Source organism: Hyaena hyaena, unplaced genomic scaffold (assembly GCF_003009895.1).
Source record: "Hyaena hyaena isolate Hyena2069 unplaced genomic scaffold, ASM300989v1 scaffold_786, whole genome shotgun sequence".
NCBI classification, from domain to species: Eukaryota; Metazoa; Chordata; class Mammalia; order Carnivora; family Hyaenidae; genus Hyaena; species Hyaena hyaena.
The window spans coordinates 402,208-424,251 of record NW_024081421.1 but is presented as its reverse complement, the minus strand read 5'-3'; the positions used below and the strand labels follow the sequence as shown (position 1 = coordinate 424,251).

General features: G+C 40.2%; 1 protein-coding gene across 1 annotated transcript in view; it reads right to left on the bottom strand.

Moving 5' to 3' along the window:
• RALBP1 (ralA binding protein 1) overlaps positions 1-21,125 on the bottom strand; it is a 46,844-nt gene extending 25,719 nt beyond the window's left edge. The window contains exon 1 of the mRNA XM_039219090.1: positions 21,017-21,125. The gene's annotated coding sequence lies outside the window, so the exon portion shown is untranslated. The remainder of the gene's footprint in view (positions 1-21,016) is intronic.
• Positions 21,126-22,044: the final 919 nt, after the last annotated feature.

The window sequence follows — 22,044 nt, the reverse complement described above, 5'->3', positions numbered from 1 at the left end:
CAATATTTAAGTACATAAACATACATGCAAAAAAATCGTTAAGAATGAGAATGTTAGTAACAGTTTTCTCTGAATTGTAAGATCATAAGTGACCTAACTTTTCTTCCTACCCTTCTGCATTTCGTAAATTTTATACCCATTATGCATTATTGCATAAAAAGAGGAGAAAGTTCCATTAAAGGATCTGTAAGCATCACTCTTAATTCTTCTGTTTTTCTGTTTGGCTATTGTTTTTTAAAAGTAACATTCTTTTTTCTCTTCAATCAAAGGCATTGTAAGTTTTGACAATCATGGGATTTAGATGGAGCTGGAGCCCAACAGCGTAACATTACAGGTGAGCAAACTGAACTCCAAAGACGGAGGAGCCAGAACACAGCCGCCGGGAAGGAGCACAGCTGTACACCACGGGAATAAAACCCCTTACAGGCATCCCATCCACACCCCGCCACTTGGTCTCATGCTCCCCCGGCTTTGTGCACGCTGTCTTCACTCCCGGGCACCCAGCCCTCCTTCAGCACTCTTGCATGGCCAACAGCTACCCCTCCTCCAACATGACACCTGAAAATGGGCATGAGGGATCTTTTGAAGTGATGGTAACAGCCTGGATTTGGATTGTGGTGACGGTTACACAAACTGGTTAATTTACTAAAAATCACTGAATTATACACTTAAAGTAGATGGGCCTTATGTGTATGTAAATCACACCTAAATAAAGCTGTTTTTTAAAAATAAACAAACAAAAAAGGGCCAATTACCAGCAACTCTTTTCTCCAGGAGTCCTCCCTCATCACTCCTTTCCTGTGCTCCCCAAATCTCTGGAACACACCTCCAACATCTCCAGCACTGCATGCACCATGCTGTGTTCTGCACTGCCTGCACACCCACCTGTCCTGGCCAGCAAATGTGTGAGCTCCAGCATTTAACACAACACAGGGCATTACAGGAAGCACTCAAACATTTACTTAATGAACTAATTCATTTTTTCCATGTTCTCAACATGCCGTGTCTGCTGATGAGACAAAGACTGGAAGGAACAAACCTGACCTTTAGCCTTATATTTTAGTTAAGGAAACAAAGCAGTGGAGCCCGAATTTTATTTGAGCTCCTGTGGTTTCTGCCATGTTCAGATACATTAATTAACCTTTAACATCCTGTTAGAAAAGAAGTACTTTTCCATGTTCACAAACAGGGGAACCAGGGCTCAGGGGGCCACAGCAACTTACATTAGTCAGACAGCAAGGAAGAAGCAAAACCGGGTCTTCCTTCCACGACACTGCCCTTTGTGTATGACACGCAAGCCAGGAGGAACAGCGCGGTTAAAGACACAAGCAGAAACACACGGCTTACTTGTGGGACGGCAGCAAGGCTGGTCTGATGGGAGCAGTTCCTGGGAAGGAGGATAAGGAAGGCTCGGAAAGATCAGCTGGACTCTGAATTGAAAGCCAACCGAATGCCAAGCTGAGAACTTCAGTCTTGATGTGGGACCTGACTCATCACCAAGTCCAAAGCCAGTAGTGACGAAACTGGCGCTAAAAGGAGTAAGAGCAGGAATGTGCACAATCAAATGCCACACAGGCATGTGGTCATTCTCTCCTGTCTTCCTGCAGCATTTCGTACCTCATGCCTGCACGTGCACGTGTTCTCCCAGCTCCTTCATCACCGTTACTCAGTTTCCATACTAGACTGATGAAGAAGACACGTTTGTTCATAAAGCACCTAATAGATTATCTTGCAAAAACTAGAGAAATATTTGTTGGCTTGCTTCCCCTAAAGTTGGGAATGAGTGAAAAGAAGGGCAGCAAGTAACAGCGTATGTGAAGAGGTGAAGGCATGAATACAGGATGATGTAAAAGCAACAACTTGTGTTGCCATTAGGGCACACTGTTTTGAGCACTAGAGCCACAGCAAGCCTAAATTTCACCAAATAAAAGGGCAGAAGAGGCCTCAAAGTAAATTTAAGTATAAATAGACAAGGATAAGAAAATTTAAAAAAATTAGAAACTCCTAATTCTAAATTTGTAAACACATGAAGAAAAGAATACCTATCCCTATTCCTCCTGGATCCCTAGAAATCCTGGATCCTAGATTAAAAAAAAAAAAAAAAAAAGATAGGCAGGGAAGAAGACTGGTGGTTTAGGGACCTCAGGATTCTAAGAACAAGAGCTGCAAGTTGCCTGAGTTTTCTTTTTGCCTCTACATCCCAGATGTGGAGCTCAAGAAGCTGGAAACCCAGAAACACTGACAGTCACAGATAAAGCAACAAAAACCTGCTCTCTCGAGCCAAAGGACCAGGAAAAGGGCTGCCCTGCAAGATGAAAACTTTCAAATAATGGTCCACTCCAGGCAACACCAAAAAAAAATCTGTAGTTCTGCCCCTATCTGTACCAGTAAGAGGGAGATTAGATTTGTGCCCACAGGGGTTGCCCTAGCACCCCTGCTGGAGGTTGTCAAAAAGGCCAAGTAGGGAGCTAGGGCCTTTCACACCTGCCAGCTGGTAAGAGTGCTCTGCTCCTGCAGGGGTGTCGATGCAGACCACATGAAGGATCTGAACCCCCACCCCCAAACTGTAAGTAACGAAGTGCTCTGCTCCACTCCTGCTGGGCAGTCTCACAGGATGCCTAGTGAAGAGTCAGGATTTTCACCATCGCTCAGTGATATTGAGGCCACCCCACGTGGGTGTCAATGGAGAATGGGAAACCAAAAGCAAAACAGGAAAACAGAAATCCTCCAAAGAAAAGATTAATTACAGAGAAAACAAATTGCAACAAAGTAGAATAAAAGCTAGTAATTACATCACATGCAATGGACTAAGCATTCCAATAAAAAGGGAGAGATGGGGCGCCTGGGTGGCTCAGTAGGTTAAGTGTTTGACTCTTAGATTTTGGCTCAGGTCATCTCACAGTTCGTGAGTTTGAGTCCCACATAAGGCTCTACACTGACAGCGCAAGGCCTGCTTGGGAATCTGTCTGTCTCTCTCTCTCTGCCCTTCCCCTGTCCACAAATGCTCACTCTCTCTCTCAAAATAAACATTTTTTAAAAATACAGAGATTATCAGACTGCACAAAAAGCAAGATTCAGCTATGTGCTTTTTACAAAAGATCCATTTTAACAATAATGACTACACACAGGGTACCTAGGTGGTTCAGCAGGTTAAGCATACGACTCTTGACTTCAGCTTAGGTCATGATCTCACGGTTCATGAGTTCAAGCACCCCATCAGGCTCAGGTGCTTCACAGCTCAAAACCTGGAACCTGTTTCAGATTCTGTGTCTCCCCCCTCTTTGTCCCTCCCTTGCTCACACTCCGTCTCTCTCTCTCTCTCTCTAAAATAAAAATAAAACATTAAAAAAATTAAAATTGTAAAGGAGGGGAGCCTGGGTGGCTCAGTGAGGCAAGCGTCTGACTTTGGCTCAGGTCCTGATCTCACTGTTGTGAGTTCAAGCCCTGCACGGATTGGGCTCTGCACTGACACTGTGGAGCCTGCTTGGGATTCTCTCTCCTTCTCTCTCTGCTCCTCCCCACTCACACTTTTTCTCTATCTCCCTCAGAATAAATAAATAAACTTTAAAATAAGATAAAATTGTAAAGGAAAAAAATGGGAATGGGATGGCAAAATCTTAGCAGCAAAATCATTAAACAAATTGAAATTAATGTACAAACATTAAAATACTAAAGATTATCTGTTACATATAAAATACAGTACAGAACCCGAAGTTGCACTACACTAAAGGTAAAAATATTACCTCTGCAGTATCTAAGAAAAAGTACTAAGTTAAAAGTGTTAAGTAATTTTATGACAGTTACCACTGAGGTAAAGCAAAAAAAAAAAAAAAAAAAAGTTTCATAAAACTGGACTCAAGTTTAACCAAACAGTGGTTTAAAAACATTCACTTTTCCTACAAAAATAAATGAAATGAAACGAAATTAAGGGGCACCTGTGTGGCTCAGTTGGTTGAGTGTCTAACTCTTGATTTCAGCTCAAGTCACAATACCAGGGTCATGGGACCGAGTCCTGCATAGGGCTCTGCACTCAGCATGGAGCCTGCTTGGTATTCTCCCTCTCTTCTTTCCCCCTCTCCCCCACTTCCCTGCTCTCTCCAAAATAAAATTTAAAAAATAATAATAAATAAAAATAAAAACATTCACTTTTTCTCCATAGAACTAGGATACACATTATTCTTTTTTTAACGTTCATTTTTTTTAAATTTTTTTTTTAACGTTTTATTTATTTCTAGGAGAGAGAGAGAGACAAGGTGAGCAGGGGAGGGTCAGAGAGAGAGGGAGTCACAGACCGAAACAGGCTCCAGGCTCTGAGCTGGCAGTCAGCACAGAGACCGACGCGGGGCTCGAACCCACGAACCACGAGATCATGACCTAAGTGAAAGTCGGACGCTTAACTGACTAAGCCACCCAGGCGCCCCATCGTTCATTTATTTTTGAAGGCAAGAGAGACAGAGTGTGAGTGAGGGAAGGGCAGAGAGAGAGGGAGACAGAATCTGAAGCAGGCTTCAGGCCCTGAGCTGTCAGCACAGAGCCCGACGCAGGGTTCAAATTCACAAGCCATGAGATCATGACCTGAGCCAAAGTCAGATACTTAACAGACTGAACCACCCAGGCACCCCGAAATATACTATTCTTAAAATAGTCTTTTCTGCTCTGGTACCAGTATTAATCAGCACATGTTATAAGAATCACTCACCCATGAGAAAGGACAAAGTAATATAAGTAGGGAAGAAAGAAAGATTGCTAAATTTAAGTCTCCCAAAATGGGCTTTTGAGAATAACTCTAATGTTTTATTATACTTGATAATATCTACACAGAAAAAGACCTATGCCAGAAAACCAAGAACTTGCTTAACTAGTTTACAAGTCAAACAAATTCAGCATTTTATAAATGTTCTTTAATAATAAATAATAGGCTAAAACTCAGGTCTTCCTTGTTTTTATAGTTTTAAAAAATAAGCTGTAAACTAGGAGTCTCCAATCTAAATCTCTACAAGAGAATCCAAATACTGGCTCATCAATACCCTACGTACTGAACCTCTAACTAGCGTTAACCTACTATTTGGGAATGCCAAATTTTGTAAATAATACCTGCACACACAATACATTCTTGTTCTTCAAATGATGTGGAAAGAAATTTTCTCAGAATTAAAAGACAAGAATGTTCAGATCACAAGAGACCACTAAGCACCCCACAAGTAACTGAAGAGATCCGCACTGAAGCACATTACAAAGTTTCAGAGCACCAGGGAAGAGAAAGAGGATGCTAAGAAATCCCTCCAGGAAAAGTACTTACAAAGGATCAGGATCAATATCCCAACAGGAACACTGGAAATTTAAAGACAATAAAGAAGTATCCTCAAAACTCTGAAAGAAAATTAGTTCCAACAACCATTCAAGCGTATAGGTAAAATAAAGACATTTTCAGACATAGTGTCAAGGAATGTACTTCTCATACACTTACTCCAGAGTTCCAACGGCCGGAATGCAACCCTGAAAAGCAGCAAAGGAAGCCCCAGGAAAAGCAGGCCTGTGAGCAACTACTGACACAGTCCACAGTGACACAGGAGGGAGAGCTCCTGAGGACAATGGGATTTACAGACCTCTGACCATGTGGAAAAGAACAGTAAAATCTGGTGAAGAGCTGCTGAGGCCTTTGGAATAAATCAGTCATAAGAACAGAATAGAAAATCAAATTTAAAAAACAGAAGATAAGCATTAACTATAAGAAAAAGAAAAAAGTAGCTAAGAAAATGAAATTGTGGTCTATTGACTGGTTCAGCATTATACAACATCTGTCCAGTCATCAAAATGAAAACAATGAACACTGACTCAATCAGACACTGTGACAGGCATGATTACATCAGAGGGCTTAAGGGAGGGAATTCAGGAAAAGGTTAAGAGACCTAAATCCTCATCTGCCGCAATACCCAGTTAACCGACAACACACCTACAACTGGAATCTTAAAAAATAGCAGTGTAAGCCTATTATTTAGAAATAAGGAAATAAATAACAAAAGAAATAAGACAGACGGTACAAGAATGAGGCAAGGAATAGTGCTTTCAGTCTTTCAGTCTATGTTAGAGGGTCCCCAAGATCACCCCCATGACCCACAAAACTCTGCATACAGTCATACCCAAGACTGAGATTTATTCCCATGAAAGGATACAAAGCAAAAACGGACAAGGAAAAGGCGCGTGGAGAGAAATCCAGAGGAAACCAGGCTCCAGCTTCCAAGAGCCTTCCTGCAGTGGGGTCACAGAAACAAGCTGCAACAGTAACGTGGGACGTGTTGTCTGCCAGGCAGCTCCTTACACTGAGCCCAAGGTCTTTGTGGAGCCTAGCAGGTACAGAATTCCAGGCTCCCAGAAAGCAAGCAAGTATTCAGCAGAAACCACACTGTTTTTACCAACAGTTGAGACACACTGAGCCACTCTTCTCATTTAGGAAAAGTTTAATGTACTGTGTAGAATGTTAACAGTCAAGTTCTCCTCTGCCAGCCAAGGACTGACCTTGCAGGCAGGCCTTTCTACGGACAGCAGTCTCAGCCTGCTGTTAGTAACTCCACACAAGCACTACTTGGTATCTTAAACTATCTTATGAATTATTCTGATAAAATTTTAAAACTTAAAAAAAATCATGTCAAAAAAATACTGACAATCTTATTTTAAAACCAAATAAAAGAAAAAAAGGCTTTCTCTTAAAATATAAATGTTACTGTCCAAGAAAAAAATTTAAGTTTATAAACAAAATGGGACATATATAATCCTTCAGATGAAGCAGATATGGTTTAGAGGAGTTCATAACATCAGCAGTGAGATTCTCCTCATGATAGTATGTTTGAGGTTTATGACCTGTGCCCAGTAAACGCAACCTAGTATTCACATTTATAGCTTGACAATAATTTCTCATGCACATCCCCACAGATCAACTGTCATTCAATTGAGCTGCTTCATAATTAGTCCTTTAAAAATTATTTACAACCATTTAGGGCTATACCTTAATAGAGATTTTACTCTTTCTGTGAAGTTATTGTTTTTTTTCTATACCCTTCTTCTTATATATATTAAGACTTAATCTTCAGATGCCTATCCAAACAAATAAACATTTAATTAGAGTCCCAGATGCCACTCACAGAAATTCACTGAATGACATAGTGATTTCATGTTTTCCACTCAGCTTCCCAACATTCTCAGTGTCACTGATTAAAATAGTATGCCTAGGGGCGCCTGCATGGTTTAGTCAGCTAAGCGTCAGTCTGACTCTTGATTTCAGCTCAGGTCATGATGTCAGGTGAGTTCAAGCCCCGCACAGGGCTCCATCCTGACAGTTCAGAGCCTGCTTGAAATTCTCACTCCTCTCCTTCTCTCTCTGCCCCTCCCCCAGCAAATAAACTGAAAAAAACCAATATGCCCAAGATATACATGTAAAAGAAAATTTAAAAATTTAAAATTCTGAAGTTCTTTATAATGAAAATGAATGCCTTTTCAATGCCGACCACTACTATACAATTAATGACAAGAAAACAGAAAAACTAACAAGGTAGTTCAGGAAATTGAATGCAATCTGTAAAATCAACCTCCAGATGAGAATGAAATCTGAAGAGCATAAGAAATAGACTCATAAATACACAGAACAAAACTAAAGGTTGCCAGAGGGTAGGTAGAGGGGAGGGCGGTTAAGCAAAATGGGTAAAGGATAGTGGGAGGTACAGGCTTTGCAGTTATGGAGTGAATAAATCACAGGGATGAAAATACAGCACAGAGAATATAGTCAATGATACTGTAATAGGGTTGTACGGTGACAAACGGTAGCTAGGCTTGTGATGAGCAATGCATAATGTATAGACTTGTGGAATCACTACATTGTACACCTGAAACTAATGTAACAATGTGTCAACTGAACTTCAATGTAAAAAATAATAATAAAATAAAAGAGCTTAGCTTATATGTCCTTTATTTAAGGTCAAAGTTGAAACTCTAAGGATTGGAACATCAGGTGTTGGAAAATGAGCAGCCGAAACATAGAGAAAATAATTTCACCTTCTGCCTACAAGGTAGGCTGGAAAGGGCACAGTTCAGTCCTACATGCAGCTGCCCAAATCAAAGAGTATATATCAGGGGAAACCCACAGTAGACTCTTGCCTCTAAACAAAATCAAAGTGCTATATACCACTAGCAGTCACTCTATACAGAGGACAAAAATTTTTCTTATTTAAAAAAATCATTAATAAATATCATTGGTACTTATCAGTGAAACAACATTTTTAAAGGAATGGTATATCCTTTTGAGGGATGGGGAGACAGGCCTCTTTCCTGTCACGTTTCATAATCAGATAATCTATTCTTAAGGAAATCTTAAATAAGAATTTAACTGGAGAGTACAAGGACCAACAACTTTATTTAACAGTAACTTTTAAGACACACACACCAATGGTGGTGCCTGGCTGGCTCAGTAGGAAGAGCATGCCACTCTTGATCTTGGGATTATGAGTTCAAGCCCTATGTTGGGTGTAGAGATTACTAAAAAACAAACAAACAAACAAACTGAAAATGAACACCACTGGTTGCAATAGAAGCTAGGCAGGAATACTTAGTCTTTGTTCCCAAACACTGGACTGAGGTACCCAGAGTATCATAAATCAAGTCATACAGGAGCCACGGGGTATCTTCAATTTGAGACAAAGAGCAGTACTCAATATCTGTCAGACACTGTACAAACTACTAGCTAAAAGAAGTTCAATTTCAACATTAGGTTGAGCTGCATTCCTTTCAATGACGTTATCTTTGTGAAATGAGATTCTGGGGATAGTAGCTATAATTTTTTTTTAAGGACCATGTGACAATCAGCAAGGGATAAGAAATGAGAGTGGTAATGTCCATCTGATTACAAAGTATTAATATTTACAGTACGCAGCAGGCACAGGCAAACCATTAATTGTAGTTACTTAAGAGTGAAATAAAAATATTTTCTCTTTAAATTTGTGTGTATTTTTTTCCAAATATCTACTAAATTATCATGACATTAATACACATTAAGTTGTGTGAACATAACATAACACATGGAATTATTAGGTATTTCCATTAGGCTGACACCAGGTCTCAGAGCAGGATATATACAAGATGAAGCTAAAATACCATGTCATTAAAAAAAAAAAAAAAAAGTAGGGGTGCCTGGGTGGCTCAGTCAGTTGAGCGTCTGACGTCGGCTCAGGTCATAATCTCACAGTTCGTGGGTTCAAGCCCCACATTGGGCTCTGTGCTCAGAGCCTGGAGCCTGCTTCAGTTTCTGTCTCTCCTGCTCTATCTGACCCTCCCCTGCTCATGCTGTCTCTCTCTCTGAGAAATAAATAAAACATTAAAAAATGTATTTTTTAAAAAAGTAAAAAGTTACAAAAGATGCTCAAAATCAAGTCAAAATGACTCAGAAGCCAACTAGAAGATGATCCCACTGGCCAAAATTTAATATAATAATTGCAACGAACTAAAATGTACCAAGTATACTTAAATCCATGAATTCATAATACTCAAAAATAAAGTTCACTGGTCCCTTTCCTTTGGAGGATGCCAGAGAACCATCTCATTATTTGGAATAGCTGGTAAATAAAGGGGGGGAAAGGTATTTATCCTGAACTTCCTATACAAAGTGTTGATGCAGCAAATTTATTTTGATCAAAATCTTCCACCTAATAAACAAATGAAAGACTATCACCAGTTAATAAGCAATTTAAAAACAAATATTGGTAATGACTATTAATTGCTGCTAACATCTTACACAAAAAAGAAACACCTTAATATGCTCTCTGATGGACACACACATCAGCCTTGCAAAAATAAGCAAATAAAATCTTAATCTGATTAAGCTTCAAAATCTATGGAGTATGGAATTTAATTTCTTTAGTTAATACTCTGTAGGAAAAAGAGAGTGGGGAGGGTAAACATAAAAATTAAGACACTTAAGACCATGAATGAGAAGACAAGCAACAGAGTGGATGAAAATATTCATAAAAGACTATATAAAAAAGGGCTATTATCCAAGGTGTACTAAGAACTCTTGAAACTCAACAGTAAGTAAACAAATCAATTTGAAAATGGACAAAAGACCACAAAAGACACCAAAGAAAATATACAAATGACAAATAAACATATGAAAAATGTTCCATTATCATTAGGGAACTATAAATTAAAATGATGAAGCTGATTTTTAAAAATCTAGATTTTTAAAAAATGATATATACATTTTTTAAAAACGTTGGGGCACCTGAGTGGCCCAGTCGGTTAAGCATCTGACTCCGGCTCAGGTCATGATCTCACAGTTCATGGGATAGAGCTCCACACTAGGCTCTGCACCAAAAGCATGACGCCTGTTTAGGACTCTTTCTATCAACTTCCCGGTCAAAAAAAATAAACATTCACACCTTACGCATTATATGTTAGCCAATCTGACAATAAATTACATAAAATAAAATATAAAAAACGTTAAAGAATTTTTTAAGAAAGAAAAACAAAAAAATGGTAGAGGGTATAAACACACACAAAAAAGATATTTTAAAGATGAAGGAACAGGAAATTAAAGAGATGTTCTTTTACAACTGCAAATCTTCTGAAGATGAACAAGTCTGATACCCAGTAACAGAAGGGTGTGTAGAAAGAGACACCCTAATACACTAGTAGTAAAAGTGTAAGCTGATACATTTAAAAGGGCAATTTAGCAAAAACCTATCAAAAATTAAGTCTCACCTAGCAATTCCACTATTAAAATCTTATCCTCAAATACATAAAAGCAAGCAAGAATATAACTGAAAGGATACTTAACACTGTACTTGTAACAGTCAAAAAAACCTTTATTTATATTGCTTCTCTAAATGCGTCTATAATCTTTGAAAAATAAAGCACTGAGAAAGAAAATATATTGACCTACTACTGTATGCTACATGAAACTCACCTGAACTACACCAATACAGGCAGCCTAAAAGGTGAGTGTAGTACAGCATAATAGATAGGAAAATGTTGGTAAAATGCTGGCATGAGACACAGCAAAAGTCCACCCCTCCATAAAAGCAACCAAAAACTGTCAAAATCAACTTTTCCAGAACACCAGAAACTAACCCAAAGCTTGTAGCAATCCAAGGATTACTTATTCAAGAAACAAAGCTAAATCTTGGTAAAAACATAGAGCTTTGTGACATTTTACTGTCGTCCTACCCTGAGTCCCCAGATCAGTGGGGGCCATGAAAGCAACAGCCCACGTTCCCAGCACTGGCCCGGCAAAACCAACATCATTTACAAACAAACTGAAATTATTTGTTTTGACCTATCGAAGGGCTCCCTGGAAGAGTTGCTGAAAAGTCTTGCTTTATCTCACCTAATACTGCTACCTCAGACTTTCCCCAAAGCTAAAGCCACTACAGAACACAAGGGATGTTTGCCAAAAACATTTACAGGCAGATGTTTTCAGTGCTGTGGCCTGATGCAATGAGTAACAGTTGGGGCAAACAAACTGATCAAAAACCTTGAGAGGTAAGGCTGGACAATGAAATGTTTTAGGAAATAAGGACCTTGAACAGATTCAACAGATTCCTGGGAATCTAGGATGCGATGTGTATGCCCAGGGCTGGGCACATGCTCAGGAATTTTGCCAGCTCTTAACTTTTTTTTCCTCCAGTACTTTGACTATGTCATCCCTCCACCTCCTGGCCTCTATGATTTCTGCTAATAAGTCACAGCAGTCGGCTGTTAAATGATATTGAGGATTCTTATATATGAGGAGTCACTTCTGTCTTGCTTCTTTCAAGAATCTCTCTTTGTTTTTCAACTGTTTAAGATTCTCAGTGTGAATCTGAGTTTATCGTACCCAAGAAGGCTCACCTCTGGATGACCCTCTACACAAACAGGAAATTAAAACTAACCAGAGCTGTAAAGTGGTGGAATGCTCAGTGAATACTTCAACAGTAGTACAACATCCCTCTGAAGATACTAAGAGACGTTTTTGGTATGAAATTTCCTAAGCAAATACCTATCCAATAATTAGCTGACCAATAAGCTACCAGAACACAGACTTCAATGGACACACATAACAAAGAATATATACTTTAGAAAATTAGTTCAGAAAAGTTTTTAAACAACAACAGCTACAATTAGCAACATCCCTGGGGAGAGAGGAGAACCTAATTTCCAAAACTGCCATCTATATTACTCAAAATGTTCAATTTCAACAAAAAAAACCACACACATGTAAAGAAACAAGAAGGAATGGCCCACACACAGGAAAAAAAGCAATCACCAGAAACTCCCTAAGAAATCCCAGATATTAGACTTACTAGACAAAGACTTTAAAATCTGTTTTAAGGGGCGCCTGGGTGGCTCAGTCGGTTAAGCGTCCAACTTCAGCTCTGGTCATGATCTCACGGTTCATGGATTCGAGCCCCGCATCAGGCTCTGTGGTGGCAGCAAGCTCAGAGCCTAGAGCCTGTTTTGGATTCTGTGACTCCCTCTCTCTCTTGCCCCTCCCCTGCTCACACTGTCTCTCTCAGAAATAAATAAAAACATAAAAAAATAAAAAAGTAAAAAATAATAAATAAATAAAATCTGTTTTAAGTATGTTCAAAACCTAAAGAAAACTATACCTAAAAAAACTAAAAGAAAATGTTAAGAACTCTGTCTCACCAGATAGAGAATATTAATAAAAAGATAGAAATTATTTTTAGGGGCACTTGGGTGGCTCAGTCAGTTAAGCATCTGATTCTTGATTTTGGCTCAGGTCATGATCTCATGGTTCACAGCTTCGAAGCCTGCATTAGCCTGCCATTAGCCTGCCATTAGCACAGAGTCTGCTTGGGATCCTCTCTCTCCCTCTCTCTCCACCCCTCCCCTGCTTGCATGTGCGCATGCTCTCTCTCTAAGTAAATAAACATTAAAAATAAATAAATAAATAAAAATAATTTAAAAAAAATCAAATAGAAATTCTGGAGCTGAAAAGTATAATAACTGAAATGAAAAACTCACTAGCTCAATAGCAGATTTGAGAAGGCAGGACAAAGACCAGTGATCTTAAAGATAGGTCAACTGAAATATATCAGACTGGGGATCAAAAGGAAAAATTAATGAAGAAAATATAACAGAACATAAGAGATCTATGGTACACCATCTGGCACACCAAGCATAATGGAAGCCCTGAAAGGAGAGGAGAGATAAAAAGTACAGAAATAATATGTGAAGAAAGTGGCTAAAAACTTCTCAAATTTAATGAAATATTAATCTATATATCAAAGAAGCTCACCAAACTCCAAGCAGGAGAAATTCAATGAAATTCAGAAGCACATCTTCATCAAATAGTTCAAAAACAAAGAGAGAATCTTGAAAGAAGCCCATGGAAGTGACTCATCACAGGATCTTCATATTCATTAACAGCCTACTTCTCATCAGACACCATAGAGGCCAGAAGGCAGTGGGATGACATAATCAAAGTACTGGAAGGAAAAACCTGTCAACCAAGAATCTTTATCTTGTATAATTATCCTTCAAAACTGAAAGAGAAAAATAATACATTCTCAGAAGAAAAAAAACTGAAAAAATTCATTGCTAACAGGCCCATCCTACAAGAAATGCTAAAGGGAGTCCTTCATGCTGAAATGAAAAGGCACTAGACAGTAACTTGAATCCACATGAAGAAATAAAGAAGGATAGTAAAAGTAACTAATGATAGTAAAAGTAACTACATAGGTAAATATAAAAGACAGCATAAATGTATTTTTTGTTTGTATCTCTTTTCTCTCTCCTATTTGATTTAAATGACAACTGCATAAAGCAACAGTTTTAAATCAGATGGACATACAAAGTATGAAGATATAACTTGTGACAACAGCACCATAAAGGATAGTGGAGCTACAGGAGTAACATATTTATACACTGTTGAAATTATCTGGTATTAATCTGAACGAGACTAATATAAATTAAAATGTTAATTATAACCCCAGGCCAATCACTAAGAAATAACTCAAAAATATGCTGTAAATAAAATATAGGAATTAAAATAGTACACTGCAAGAAACAGAGAAGCCAATAATGGAAGAAATGAAGAATAAAAAAGATATAAAATATACAGAAAACAAGCAGCAATAGGGCCAAAGTTGTTACTAATAATTACTGTAAATGTAAACTGGTTAAATTCCCAAAATTAAAAGGCAGACATTGGCAAAACAGATTTTTTTTTTAAAGATACAACTATCCATTGCCCATGAGACATCCACTTTAGGTTCTAAGACACAAGTTGAAAGTAAAAGGATGGAAAAAGATATTTCATGCAAACAGTAACCAAAAGAGTGCTGGGAAGACTGGCTATACTACGAACAAAATAAACTTTAAGACAAAACTATGCTATAAGAGATAAAGAAAACTATTATTTAATGATAAAATGGTAAGATAACAATTACAAACATATATGCACCTAGTTACAGAACCCTAAAAAAAAACTAGAAAAAAAACTAACTAAATTGAAAGGAAAAACGGTTCAACAACAGTTGAAGACTTCAAAATCCCCCTTTTAATAATACATAGACCAACTAGACAAAACACCAATAAGAAGTGACTTGGACAATACTTTAAACAAATTAGACCTAACAGAAATCCACAGAACACTTCACTCAACAATTGCAGAATACTGATTCATTCAAGTGCACTTGGAACATTCTTAAAGACAGATCGTATGTTAGGCCATGAACAAATCTGAACACATTTGATAAGACTGAAAGCACATAAAGTACGTCTGTGACCATAATGAAATAGCAATAAAAATCAGTAATTTGAAAAATAATTTTCTAATTAAAAAACATATACAAATCTTAACAAACATTTAATAAAACATCTGACAAACTAGGAATAGAAGGGAACTTCCTCAAACTATCAAGGGCATCAGTGAAAAACCCATAGTTAACATTACAATTATTGGTGAAAGACTGGAAGCTTTCTTCCTAAGAGCAGCCACTTCTATTCAACATTGAACAGGAAATTCTAGCCAAGACAATTAGGCTTTAAAAAAAAAAAGCATTCACACTGCAAAGGAAAAAGTAAAGCTGTCTCCATTCATTTACAGATGACATGATCTTACAGAGTAAACCCAAAAGAATATACTAGAAAATTATTAGAGCCCATAAATGAGTTTAACAAAGTTAAAGGATACAAGATAAAGATAGAAAATAAACTGTGTCAACATACTAGAAATGAACATTCCAAAAATGAAATTTTAAAAAAATTCCATTTGTGGAGGTAAAAGATACAATGTAGGGAATACAGCCTTTTCACAGACTGGAAGACTCAATAACGTTAAGACAGCAAAATAATGCTGTAACTCAAAAGGAAATATAGATTCAATGTAAACTCTATCAAAATGTCAACAATCTCTTTTGCAGAAATGGAAAAGCTGATCCTCAGTTTAACATGGTATTGCAATGGGCCATGAATAGCCACAAAAAAATAATGAAAAAAATACAAAGGTGGAAAACTCACACTTCCCAATTTCAAAAGGTACTACAGAACTATAGGGTAGCCAAACCAATGTGGTACTGGCATTAGTATAAACATACAGACCTATGGAATTGACTGGAGTCCAGAAATAAACCCAAACATCTATGGTCAACTGATTACCAACAAGGTGCCAAGACTATGCAATGGGAAAAGAATGGTCTCTTCAACAGATGGGTATGAAACTGAATTTCCACATGCAAAAAAATGGACCTACCGAAACATAAAAACTAAAACCATAAAACTCTTAGAAGAGTACAGTGTAGGGGCGCCCGGGTGGCTTAGTCGGTTAAGTGTCTGACTTTCGCTCAGGTCATGATCTCACGGTTCGTGGGTTCGAGCCCAGCGTCGGGCTCTGTGCTGACTGCCAGCTCAGAGCCTGGAGCCTGTTTCAGAGTCTGTGACTCCCTCTCTCTCTGACCCTCCCCTGCTCACGCTGTCTCTCTCCTAGAAATAAATAAAACATTAAAAAAAAAAAAAAAAGAAGAGTACAGTGTAAATTTTTACAATCTTCGGTTCTTAGATACGACACCAAAATCATGAGTAAAAAAAAAGAAAAAAATAGATAGACTGTACTTCATGAAAATTAAAAACTTTTATACATCAGAGGATATTAAGAAAGTAAAAAGACAACCTAAAGAATGAAGGAAATATTTGTACATCATCTATGTGATAAGCATCTAGCATCCAGAACAAAAAGAACTCTTACAACACAACAGAAAGACAAACAACCCAATTTAAAATAGGCAAAGGAATGTGTAGATATTTTTCCAAAGAAGGCCTACAAATACCCAACAAGCACATGAAAAGATGGTCAACATCATCAAATCAAAACCACCATGAGATACCAATTCACACCCACAATGATAGCTAAATTTTTTTTTAATTTGTTAATGTTTTATTTATTTCTGAGAGAGAGAGAGACAGCGTGAGCAGGGGAGGGTCAGAGAGAGAGGGAGACACAGAATCTGAAACAGGCTCCAGGCTCTGAGCTAGCTGTCAGCACAGAGCCCGATGCGGGGCTCGAACACACGAACCAGGAGATCATGACCTGAGCCGAAGTCGGGCACCCAACCGACTGAGCCACCCAGGCGCCCCAATGATAGCTAAAATTTTAAAACCCAGAACATAACATGTTGGTGAGGATACAGAGATATCAGAATCCTTACACTGCATGATGAAATGGTGCAGTTGCTTTGGGAAACAGTTTGGGAGTTCCTCAGAATGTTAAACATAAGAGTAGCCGTATGATCTAGCAATTCTATTCCTAGGTACATACCCAGAAGCAACATACATCCACACCAAAACTTGCACATGAGTATTCACACCAAAATCATTCACAATAGCCATAAAGTAGAAACAACTCAAATAGTCACCAACTGATCACTGGATAAACAACACATGGTATAACTAGGCAATGGAAGGTTATTTGGCAATAAAAAGGAATGAAGTCCTGATATATGCTACAATATGGATAAACCTTGAAAACATTATATTGAGTAAAGGAAGTCAGTCACAAATGATAATATATTTGTGTAATATACATATTTGTATAAATATATTCCATTTATACAAAATGTCCAGAATAGGCAAATCCTGAGAGAGCAAGTATATTAGCAGTTGCTAATCGGTGGCAGTAGGGGGAATAGTGAGTGACTGACAATGAGTAAAAGTTTTCTTTCTCGGAGTAATGAAAATGTTTTAGAGTTGACCATGGAGATGGCTGCACAATTCTATGAATATACTAAAACCACTAAACTGTACACTTTAAAAGGGTGAATTTTATGTTATATGAATTACATTTCAATTAAACTGACATAAGAAAAAAGCAGGTTTAAGTCTTTGCCGTGTTAAAAATCACTCCTTTAACCCTTTTTACCATCTGCTAACACCTCTTTCCATTCTTCCCTTCACAGCTAAAATTTAATTATTCTTGAAAAAAATCTACATTTACTTTCTGCACTCTATAACCTATTAACTCCTCAATTCAATGAAACCTAGCTCCTTCCCCAAAAGGGATCTTAGTTATTATTAAATTCAACAGACTCCTAACAATCCTTGTTTTACTCAAGCTCTCAAAGCATTTGAAGCACAGCTGTTTTTATTTGTCTGAACTTTTTTTTAATTTGCTACAGAGTTGGTTGTGAAGTACAGCTTCCTTTTGAAGGCTTCTGTGACATTTTCTCATGATTTCTCTGCATCTTCTAAACACAGGAATTTCCCTTTCCAGGTCTTCTTCCTCTATTTGGCTTTAAATGATATTCTCCATTGTCTACTTCCAGAACGATCCTCCATTGGTAAACTCTTCCTACATTGGTATTACCTAAATCAAAGGCTTCAGCTAACACCTATAATACAGCCCGCTGACTCTCACAGCAAGACTCCTCTTAAGAGTCCAAACCAACCCATCCAACTGTGGAGCCGATGTTTCCACCTGAATATTTCATAGATAACTCCCTACTCAATATATCCCAAAGCTAAAATACTGTTCCTCCCCAAGTTTGCTCCTCTTCCTGAAGTCCCTGTCTCAGTACAGAGTTGACCCTTTAACAACATGGCTTTGAGCTGTGCAGGTCCACTCATATGTGGTCTTTTTTGATAAACAGTACTGTAAATGTATTTTTCTTCCTTATGATTTTCTTAACACTTTTTCTCTAGCTTTATTGTAAGAATACAGTATATAACACATATGACATATAAAATACGTGTTAATTGATTTTTTGTCATCAGTAGGGCTTCCAGCCAACAGCAGGCTATTAGTAGTTAAGTTCTGGGGGAATCAAAGTTATTCATGAATTTTGGACTGCGAGGGGGTTGGCACCCCTAACCCCCACATTGTTCAAGGGTCAGCTGTGCTGTACCATGGTCTATTCAATCACCCAAGTTAAAATCGACCTGTAACTGAATCCTATGAATTCTACCTTCTAAATGTTTGTGCTATTGACTTACTCCTTTGTATCTCCATTGACTCTACCTTAGTTTAGGGTCTTACTTGTCACCTCAATTATTACAAAATCTTCTAACCAGTCCTTCTGCACCCGCCTTACCTCCCCTCCATCCCTTCTGAAATCTGCATTCTATAATACCAGAATGATCTTTCTAAAAGGAAAACCTTGCATGACTCTTTCCTGATTAAAATCCATAAACTCTATTATTATCTATAGGAAAAAACTCTAGAATCCCTAGAGTGGCATGCAATTTTCAAGGATCTATCTATGCAGCCTCTTCTCCTGCTACTTAACCACCATAAGCCCAATGCTACAGTTGTAGAGGACGACTTCTAGTTCTTAAACGTGTTCCATGCTCTCTCTAATCATGTCCAGGTTTCCTTCTGCCTTAAGTTCCTTTCTCTCATTTTCTACCTCGGTCATGCCTAAACCTTCAAGTTTAAGAAGGTAAAGCATGAAGTACCTAACATAACACTTAACACACAGGAGGAAGTTAAATGGGTTGAGCTGGCTCAGGCTTCTCTTCTTTACCCTGTTTCAGTAACTCCTTGCTTACAAGATAAAAGTTGGAATTACTTCAACTGTGTATAAGACTATCCATAATTTTGTCTCTGCCAACTCACTAGGGAAGCTTAGACCCCTGTGCTTTTGCTCACACTGCTCCTTCTACCCTAAATGCCCATCCTTACTGTTTTCATCCCCTTACACATAGTTTTTCCTTACCACTGCCACCTTCCTCAACCTCTTCTTCTCTTAGGAAACTGACGCTATCTCCTTTGTACACCCTGTATATGCCCACACTTTCTCCAGGCAAAAAAATCTTAAAAACATATTGGACTTGGTAACAGTTTCAAGAAAGAGATAGAGTCAGTGCCTTACCCATCTGCAAGTCCTCTTCACCTGGCATAGTACCTGCTGTTATGGAATTACTACTAGTGATTCCTCCATACTAAATGACCTGCATTCTTCCTTATTCCTCCCACATATACTAACTTAGGCTTCTATCAGGAATCTTCTTTCAAAAAAGAACATACTTTGGGGTTATGTTCAGGCCCAATCTGCGCTGGCCAAGCAAACAGCTGTGCAAATACAACTATACAAATTAAATATTCATTTTTCTGCTACTTCCAGTTTTCTAAATTAGAAAGACCTAAAATGAGAGATTATTTTGAACAGAGAACAGATTAAGCTATGTCACATGGCTTCAAGATACTTTGTTCAAAAATTACGGCTGGTTAAATTAGCCTACTCCACTTAAATCTATGGGTCACTTTGAAAAGTGGGAACCACTCTAACAACTTCCTTCCTACCTCTCCCACTGCCAATACGGTTCACAGCAATTACTCATTATCAGAAAGACAGAAAGGAACTATCAAATCACCACGATAACTGAAAAAGCGTCAAGTGTGGCTACCTTTCTTATTCACAGGGCCATTTTTTCACTTAGAAGTGCTGCCTCCATAGTCACCGAACCAAAAGTGAGCCTGCTCCTTATCACCACTTAAATATTTTATGAATACCTGCCAAGTATGATGGAATGCTACCTAAAGTGCAGCAGCATTTGAACTTGCCCACTCCACTAAACAAAAAATTCAGCGAAAGCTTTTCTCATGAGGCTGGATGGTTGTGTGAACGCAAGGTCCAAACGACTGTACTTCTCTTGCCGTGCACATTCGGAGTATCTCGACTTCACATTTTAATTATTTTTCAAGAACTCTACTAGGCCTTAGGAGAAACAAGTTGCTGCGGCAAGAGGGAGGCTCTGAAGTAAAGAATCGCAAAACTCGACACAGCGGGAAATTATTTCAGGTTAAGGCTGAGGTGTGGAATATTTTGTAAAGCCTGTTCCACTCTCCTAAGGATAAATTTAAAAAGGGGGTAGGGGGTGCGACCTCTTGGCACAAGCACACTTGAAAATGAGCTGTAAGAAGGATTCTCAACTCCAGATCTGTCCGTCCATTCGCACTGAAACCTGAACGAGAGCCCGAAGCACTCAAAGGAGCTCCGCGGCTTCCATGCCAGCGGTGGGAAACATCAAGAGCCTTTCCTGGCCCACTGGGCAAGTCCCGGAGACGGGTCAATACTCCGGGTGCGATTAAAAAGTAATGATTATATAAAAGACAGAGTCCCCTCGCCTCCGTTCCGGTGCCCAAGAGCTGCCCTGAGGCCTGGAGACTCACGGTGGGGGGGAGGGGCCCGGTTCCCGACTCTCCTCCTCCGGACCCCGAGAACACCAAATCACAAATGCGGGTGCCACGAGGGAGGCCCGGCCGGCAAATGGGAGGAACGGCCGGCATGGGGGCGAGAACTGGGGAGAAGCCGGCCCGGGATGAACCCGCACTCGGGGCAGCCACGCCCCCCACCCCCAACTCCAGCCCCGCACGCTGCCTGACAGACGCCGCTGCGAGGCGGGTGCGGAGAGGGGTCCGCGGGCAGGCGAGGGGCACCGCCAGGACCCCCGCACGCCACCGCTGCCCGCCACTGACCTGTGCCTGCCGCCGCGCGACCGCCCGCCCCCGCCGCAGCCGCCGCCTCCTAGCGCTCACCGTGCCGCCGCAGCCACCGTAGGCGCCTCCTGCGCTGCGCCCCTGGCCGGCCTCGGGCGCCCCATTCCCACCCCGCCCCAGCCTCCGCCTGTTTACAATGATTGGGACAGAACGGGACGAGCCGGCCCAGCGCGCACGCGCATTCCCTCCTACCGCCGCTGCCGGCTTCCCGGGTCCTCCTCTCTGCGCGGACGGCTAAAGCCGTCAAGGGCAAACGCCCTGTGCCCTCGCGCGGGGCACGCTGGGAGGCGTAGTTCTCCGACGCCCAGCGCCCAGTTTACGTGAGGGCCCTTCGTCGAGGAAGCACACTACAACACCCTGGAAGCACCGCGCCTCCTTCGGCCCAGGGGCTCGCTGAGGAGACTGAGGGAGCGCGCGAGAGAACGCGCCGCGCGGGTGCTCAGCAAGCGCCTGCGCAGTCCGCGGTCTTGGGGGACTGGGTGGGATGGAACACCTACCTCCTGCGAATTTTCAGTGAGGGTTTGGGGGCAGTGCCTGCGGTGGTGGTCTCGAGCAGGGGAAGCGCTTTCCTCTCCACGCTCTGTCTGGCTGCTCCTCACCTCCCGAAGTGCAGACCTTTTGTGGCTTCGGTCGTCCCAACCAGTTAAACCAGCCTAGGAGGCCGGCCCAGCCTGCCGCTGGGTGGGGCATCTTCCCGGCCTTGGACTGGGTGGGGAATCTTTTGCTTGGGGTGGGGACTCTTGCTGTGGGCTTTCGTTAAAGGAAGCGCCGTGGGCCTCCGAGGAGAAACTTGGCGTAAAACTCTCTGTCGGGACCCTGCGAAGAATTCCTAAAATAGGTGTTGACAGGGGCCAGCCCTTGGTGCGTGCCGGGCTGCGGGACTGCCGTCTTCCGAAGCCGCCCTCTTTGGTTCAACGTTGGCAAGGGAACACCTGAATTAGCACTGTCCAGCCGCATGCTTAGGTTGCAGAGAGAAATAACAATCGTGGGGAAGGCTGAAAATAACTAAATTTCCCCCCAAGAATCCTAAACTTGAAGCTAGGATTCTGCTAATCCATGGCCGGAAA